Here is a 7969-nt window from a genome sequence, read left to right on the forward strand (position 1 = left end):
AAAGTAATGCATATTTACAAGGAAGAAACACTATACAAAGATTTCTATTCGTTCAGTCAGCTCTCTTTCCTTTGATACCCCAAAATAAAATCCAAGGCAACTCAAGGTCATCCAACTAGTCCTTTTGTATTTTATTTAATCTCTATTTATCGACGTTGGTAGGGTGAAATTATTTAGAAATTCAGAGTTTTTGAAATCTTTTGAATGATTAAATTTAAAGTTATTTGGAATTGAACTACTGCAACAGACTGGCGACCTGTCCAGGGTGTACCCTGCCTCTCGCCCGGAACGATAGCTGGAGATGGGCACCAGCAACCCTCCCGACCCCACTAAGGGACAAGGGTGTAAAGAAAATGGATGGATGGATGGATGGATGGATGGATGGATGGATGGATGGATGGATGGATGGATGGATGGATGGATGGATGGATGGATGGATGGATGGATGGATGGATGGATGGATGGATGGATGGATGGATGGATGGATGGAATTGAACTGATTTGTTAAGTACATAATTTCTACTCAGATATATTGATTAAAAGGTATCATAGAATTGCTGTTGTTGAACTCGTCACTAGCCACTTGGTTTATTTCACCAACATTCGTGAAGTACATGTCATACAAATAATAATACAGGCTTAAAACTCAATAAATAACATTGTGTTGGTGAAATTAAATAGAAATCAGAGTTGGATGCTGTCTAGCATGAAGGAGCAGCTGGTTGTATGATTTGAGGGCAGCAACAGCAAAAGGTCAAAACTCGTCTGAGCATCACCCTGTGACCCGAGGAGAACCTGAAGCAAATGCACTTTTGTTCAAACTTAAATCTTCCTGGAAAAATACAAAGAATTGGGTGATGCAGTTGAGTATGATGATATCCTCTGTCTCATCTGTCTGATCAGTGTTTTTAACATTCAAATGCATAAGTAAATGCAGGTTAAGCTCTTGAGTAAAAACCAGTGATTTTACTCTGTACAGACATCCATCAGCAGTCTGAGTAGTTTCCCATTTTAATATCCTGATCTGGGTAAATAAGTGACCGAGACATCTTTTCTAACCCAATATATTTTATTTCATTCAGTTAACTTCATTCAGAAGTTAATTAAATAATAAACTGACTTTTAACTAAATGATAATAATCATTCTCAGTGAGCTGTAGATCAAAAATATGATAAAGTCTCCAGGAAGTTTTTCTGATGTTCTGGAAAGTGTTAAAGAAAAAATGCTTCAGGGGAACTCTGAAGAGTGAAATTACCTATATATACAAAGTGCTTCTCGCTTTTAACAGGGAAGTATTTCTCCTCATTATGATACATAAAACTCAACCTCCGTGAATTCATAACAAGGAAAGAAACATAACTGACAAGTCATCAGTCATCAGTCAGTGGACATCAGTCAGACACTAAACAGAGACAAATATGAGGAAACACTAGAAACCTGCAGAAGAACCTGTTTTACCTTCGGTGTACCAGAGAAAAAGCATCCTAACAGAAATCCCCGGACACCAATGAAGATGTGATAACACACACACACAGACACGCACACGCACACACACACACACACACACACACACAGAAAAATAACCTCTAAATGTATCTGTTGTGTTCCTGAACTATTGAAACAAAGGCACGTACTACCTGCATTATCACTTACAGGGTGTCACTTTAAGATAATACTCCTCTTAAGTCTGCAGCATTGTCAACGAACGGCGCAGACAGTGTTGGGTTTGCTGTTGCTGTCACTTATATTTTTAAATCAAATTGTCACACTCAGCTTCAAAAGTTTTTACATGACTCCTCAGGCAAGTTTTGAAACCTTCAGAGCACAGAGATAATCAATTTATTTATTTTAGCAATTCAATTATTTTAGGTATGGTTATTGTTAATGATTATGGAATACAAATGATGCAAACCCAAAATACACTAAGGAAATTATAATGTTACAGAAGAGCAATAAAAAAAGCACTTAGTAGGGAAATATCAATCAATCAATCAATCAATCAATCAATCAATCAATCAATCAATCAATCAATCAAATTTTATTTGTATAGCACATTTCAGCAGCAAGGTGCTTTACATAATTAAAGAAAAAATAAAAACAGCATGTGACATTGAATAAACAGTAAGAAAGAGAAAGAGATTTTGAAAAAAAAAAAAGATTAAAAAAAGATAAAAACATACTTTTGTTATGGAATTTAAACGCCTGTCGTCGCCGGACTCCGCCGTCCGTTTAACATGGGTATTATCCAGGCCCCATCGCCTGACAGGACAAGGTCTCCAACCTTGCAGCACCAGGCTCCGTCCACCTGTCACGCAAACAGGAAACTGATTTCCATCTCAGCCTGATGGAAACCAACCAACCAACCAACCATCCAACCATCCATCCATCCATCCATCCATCCATCCATCCATCCATCCATCCATCCATCCATCCATCCATCCATCCATCCATCCATCCATCCATCCATCCATCCATCCATCCATCCATCCATCCATCCATCCATCCATCCATCCATCCATCCATCCATCCATCCATCCATCGTCATTAGGCGAGAGGCCTGAACAGGTCACCAGTTTATCACAGTAGGTTTGATCTAAGTTTTCCTGAGAATTTAAATTTTGGGAGTTTATTAGTCACCATAAATATGAAAATCAATATAATCACCTGAACTATGTAAGGAAGTTAAGGAAAGGTAATTTTATTTATATAGCACATTTTCAGCAACAAGGCAATTCAAAGTCACTCCGTCTTTCCTAAATCCATATAATTAGTGGGTTTTTTTCTCTTTTTGAAGTAAATTATTGTAATTAATTTACCTTTTGATCACTTGCTATTCTCAACACTGGATCTTTGATGCAGTCAGTTGACTGGATTTATTTGAAGGGAATTTAATAATTTATCTTTGGGTTTGTGGACGTAACTCAAAGTCATGACTGCTGTGTTGTGGAATTATTATGTAAAACATATTCAAGAATACCTGCTGATAACTCTGTGACACATCTTCCAAATATTGCTGTAACTACTTTACTTTTTGGAGCAAAGAGGTTTATCAGAGTACTGTTGTTAAATGTTCAAAGTATCAACATAAAATATGAAGTATAAATGATTCATTAAGACTTTATAGTCTTTATAAAGTCTTAAAATGGCTCAATTTATGTTCAAAGTATCTAAAAAGTTGTTACCTGAGCACATACAGAGCACGTTTTCTGAAAGAGAAGGGGGGTATAACTTAAGGGGTCACTCAAACTTCAAGATCCGCAATTTTAGAACAACAAGAAAAAGCTTCTGTATTTCAATTAAAGGTGTAAAGTTATGGAACAAGTTACATGAAGATTTAAAACAAAGCAATAGTTTAACACAATTCAAAAGAAAGTACAAAGAGGTAATTTTCAATAGATACACATACGGGTGATAGAAAGCAATAAGGTGTGTATTGCAGATAACTTGGTGTAAGGGTTTAGAAAGACAAACCAGCATAAAATGGGAAAATGTATAGGTAAATATTAGTAACTGTTACTTCTGACTGCCACTTTGATTTTGATTTTTTTAATGACAGTAGGACTCTAAAGTTTCAAGTGTTTAGGGGGTAGGAGTTTATAAGTTCTCACTTCTTCCTACCCCATTTTGAGCATGATATGTTAACTGAAACAAAAAAATCTGTATTTTCTCTTCTTTCTTATGCACTTCTTGTTACTGTGCACTATTTTATTTTTATATTTGTATCATGTTCGAATAAAAATTTCATTTCATTTCATATAAAGGAGTCTAGAATCTATTAATAAAACCATCACATCAATGAAGAAGACTTTATAGAACAATGAAGAAGGTCCACCATGTGGAGCAAAACTAAAGACCTGCATTATTTGTAATAATCTGTAGTTTTTTGTATGAATTTTACTAAATTACTTCCGGTTTTTTATTTTCAGATACATAATCTTCAAATTTGACTATTTTTTTTAAATGCTTTGTGCAGTTTAATTTCTTTTTACAGAATATTCATGTATGCCATTTTAAGTTTTTTCGAGACCAATTATTCAGTGTTTTATATGTTTTGTTTTATCTTTGTGGTTTTAATAATTGTATGCATTTATTATTTTAATTACTTTGTTATCATGCTTTACTGACTATAGTGTGAGCTATTTCATAATTTGTATCTGGGAAAAATGTTGCATGTTAATAAATCTTAATTACTTACTGACCTGACAACATTCTTAGTTCTATGCAACCTAAAGATTATTTAAAAGTATATTTTTCTTAAACCTTATTGAATGCATAATTTCAATATGCAAACTATTTTCCACTGTTTGCCATAGCTAAGTGTAACTAAAAATCCTCTGATTTCACATTTTTATCCCCTTTTCTGCAAGTTTAAAATATTTTTTTATTTCTTAACATAAAAATCTCACTAAAACTGTTCATATGTCATTTATTTTGAACATTTATTTTTTCTTTTTGTAATAAGTAACCTGAATGTTCCCCTTTGCTGTCGTTTGTTAGTTTTCAGAAATAATCATTTTTTCTATAAGCAGGGCTGTAAAGTTTTCACACCCCATAGAAAGAAGTTCCTCATTCTATAAATAAACCAAAAGTGACTGGTTTGTCACTTGACAGCCAGTCAGCATGTCATTAACCAACACATCCTCAATGCTTAAAGATCCTTCTTCAAATCCCTGACTTTAGTCACACATGAGGTCTTACAGTGAATGTCAACAGCAGCATGAGCCCTGTGTGCTAAAGATAATGAGAGATTTTATACTTCAGGTGAAATAAATACACCCTGCTTGTGTTTCAGATCGGAGTTTCTTGTTCACTTGATACATGTTTACTTTGACCTGCAAGATCATGAGAACCGATTTTAAGATAAAAGAGGGAAAGAAGTGAGTGAGGACAGATTGTGTTTTCAGATATTCAGTACAGTGAGGAGCTGAGATTCTCTTTCATGCAAATAGCAGCTTTAGACACATTTGAAAACAGCAAAACCATTTTGCTCACCCATTGCTGTAACACAAGTTTTTGTCAAGCAAACAGTTTTGCATATTTGTCATTTTTTTAAAATACACATTTAGTTAGATGACTATTGATGGCAAAAATGTTTTCTTGTCAAATGGGTTAAAGAAGTGTGAATGTCTTCTCTTAAAACATATGTCATGAATATTTAGAAAGAGCTTGTGCAGACTGCCGTGTTTAACACAATTTTTGCATCTATTGTGCATACCACTTAAACCTTTTTGCACATATTTCCCTAAAATATGTGGTTTTCAGAATATTTCACACATGAGAATCTGAAAGTCTACCAAGAACCACTTCTGAGTTAATACCACCTTTTCCTATAATTACACAATGATGCTCAGCACAAAGGTGAATATCTACTCATGTTCTTCTCAGAGTTCCTCTGAGTTTGTTCCTTTAATGTTTCTTTCAGATTAAGATAAGCAAAGCAGCAGATCAGACACTGAATCTTCTTTCCTTTAGAGGCTGGACTTTGTAAATATTAGCTAGTGGTATCTGCTGAGCTCTGCATGGTGTGGTAGTTATTCGTAATGTTGCCTCTCAGCATGAAGAAGGACCTGGCTTCAGATCTCAACTGGGTTAATGAGCACAGAGTTTTCATGTTCTTGTTATCTTTAGGTATTCTGGCGTCCTCTCACAAATTCTTCCAAAAAAGCATTTATGAGAATTTGCAGGTTTATAAAGTCCTAAACTGTATTTCAAAGAAATATGACATTGATTTGACTTTTCACAACAGAACAAAAGTGTCATTAGCAGCATTTCCATTAATCATACACACACAAAATTTTATGTAAACGTTTACAACCGTCTCTGACATGATTTTTATTGACTTATCGAGTGAACAAACTTATTCATGTGTGATTTTAATTTAATTTCTTATTTAATTGGAACACCCCAATTGCAAAATTGTATGTGTTTTTTTTAACATTTGCAGAATATAGACAAACATTTGCGCACATTTGTAATGGAGCTAATAGCGAAAATTCAAACTGGAAGACTCCATCCCCTCCGTTCGTCCATCGGCGTCATGCTCATCTCCGACCTCAGCGCTGGACCTCACCTGACGTGTCCAATCATCAATCAAGTTCAGCATAAAAGGATCCACACCCAAGTCATCGGCCGCTTCCCAGCTGCGTTCAATCCGTTCATCTGCTCGCCACAGCTTCTCAGCCAGCACGTCTCATCTTCTCCACAGCTTCGTGATTCTCCGTCCTTCTACCTCTCATCCTGCGTTGGCCTTTTCTTTTCCCCTCAGACGCTCCTCTGTTGCAAGAGATGTTTCTCCCGACCTCAGCCTCGATTATTTCAAGCAGGCTCACCCGCCTATCTCTCACCTATCTGGGGTTTCCCGTACTCCTCGTCCCACCTTCGAAAAACGTCATAATAAGCCCCGTCACCTCGTTACCTTTTAACTTTTGCCATGACGCACGACGCAATTGCTTCCCGCACAGTCAGTGAGTCCAGCTAGCTAACTGCGGAGCTCTACGTGGAGGAGACAGCCTGTTAAAATATGCCACGTAAAAGACGACAGAAACGAAGAGAGGATCCGACGGAAGCAGCAAGGCCGTCTTCCTTCGCCCGCCAAGGTCTCGCTGCACCGATCCACGTCACCTTTTTCTCCCAGCTCACCATCCATTCTCCCTCCATTTCTCCACCACCGCTCTCGCATCGTCTTCACACCGTTGCCACGCGATGGGTCAGCCACGTCAACAGCTTCTCTCTCTTCCGCATGCCGCCATGGTCAGCACCTTTCCGGATTTCCCTCTCTACGCCCATCTCGGGCTGTCGGGGTAAGACGTAGCATTCTCATGTCTCATTCGCATTATTACGAACTGCATTTCAATTAGCCTATTCTCTCCCGAACTCGTAGGCCACTCAGGCTGCGCCCAATATTCTCGAGAGCTTTTAACTGCATGTTGAAGAATCGATTTGTCGTGTTTGGGGAGGCGCTTTAAAACGCCATTCGAGCTCTAAGATTCTTCACCGGGTTTACTCCCGTGCGACAGCTAAAGAGACTTGCTGCTGCTGTCTCAGCTCCGTGTGTGTTCGAATTATGGCAGCAACCAGCAATTCGCAGAGCTTTGCACAGTTTCCTCAATTAACCGACTGAGTCGAGCAAGCGTTGGAGGCAGGCAACGTTAAATAATAATGAAAGTTTATACAATGTAGCACCTTCAGCTCGTCGACTAGTGGCCTGTAGCCCGCTGATATGTTCTAAAGAGTGTAGGACCCTCGTTATTGAACGCTTTGGAAATGTCCTCGTATGGGTAGTTTTACTGCAGTGTACCTTCTGCCCCCATAAGCCAATGCCCTCATGTTAAACTCGTCTGGAGTCGGGGCAGCCTAGAGGGATTACTCATTCATATATCAGCACTCGTATGCGCACTCAGCTACTGAGAGCCATGCAGCCCATTGTCTCGGGTGTGTCGGCTACCGCATTTTTTATTTCAGCTCCATTATCAGCCAACTTGTCAACCGAAGACTATGCTGTCTTTGACTGTGTCATAATTCAAGTCATATTGCCAATTGTCTCTGCACGAGTACGTATTAATCATCCAGTAATTAGGAGTTTTGCCTCAGTTGTGAGGCATCACACGCTGTTCAGTTGCTGGCCACAGATCGTGAAGTTGACTTAAATCCCTCCATGACAATCTCGGTACAATCGTTCCAGACCTTATCAATTAAACAAGCCATGAATTCTCGCTTGCATCATCCATTTCAGCAGCTCAAGTCCTCAGCATTTTCTAACTCGTTTCACTGTCTAACCTGTTTCCGGAGAGTAATGTCAGCAAGCGATCCCGATCATCGCTCACTATAAGTTGTGTTTTAACTATAAGCCAATCCTCCACCATCTGTCTCATGTCTTCTATCGCCACCATTTAATTTAGCATACCTGCGTGTTGCATCTGGTCATTTTAACACCATTGCCGATAAGCTATCTCCCTGCCTGTGCTGTGT

This window comes from Poecilia mexicana, unplaced genomic scaffold (genome assembly GCF_051168715.1).
Source record: "Poecilia mexicana isolate PSO_F unplaced genomic scaffold, ASM5116871v1 scaffold_9, whole genome shotgun sequence".
NCBI classification, from domain to species: domain Eukaryota; kingdom Metazoa; phylum Chordata; class Actinopteri; order Cyprinodontiformes; family Poeciliidae; genus Poecilia; species Poecilia mexicana.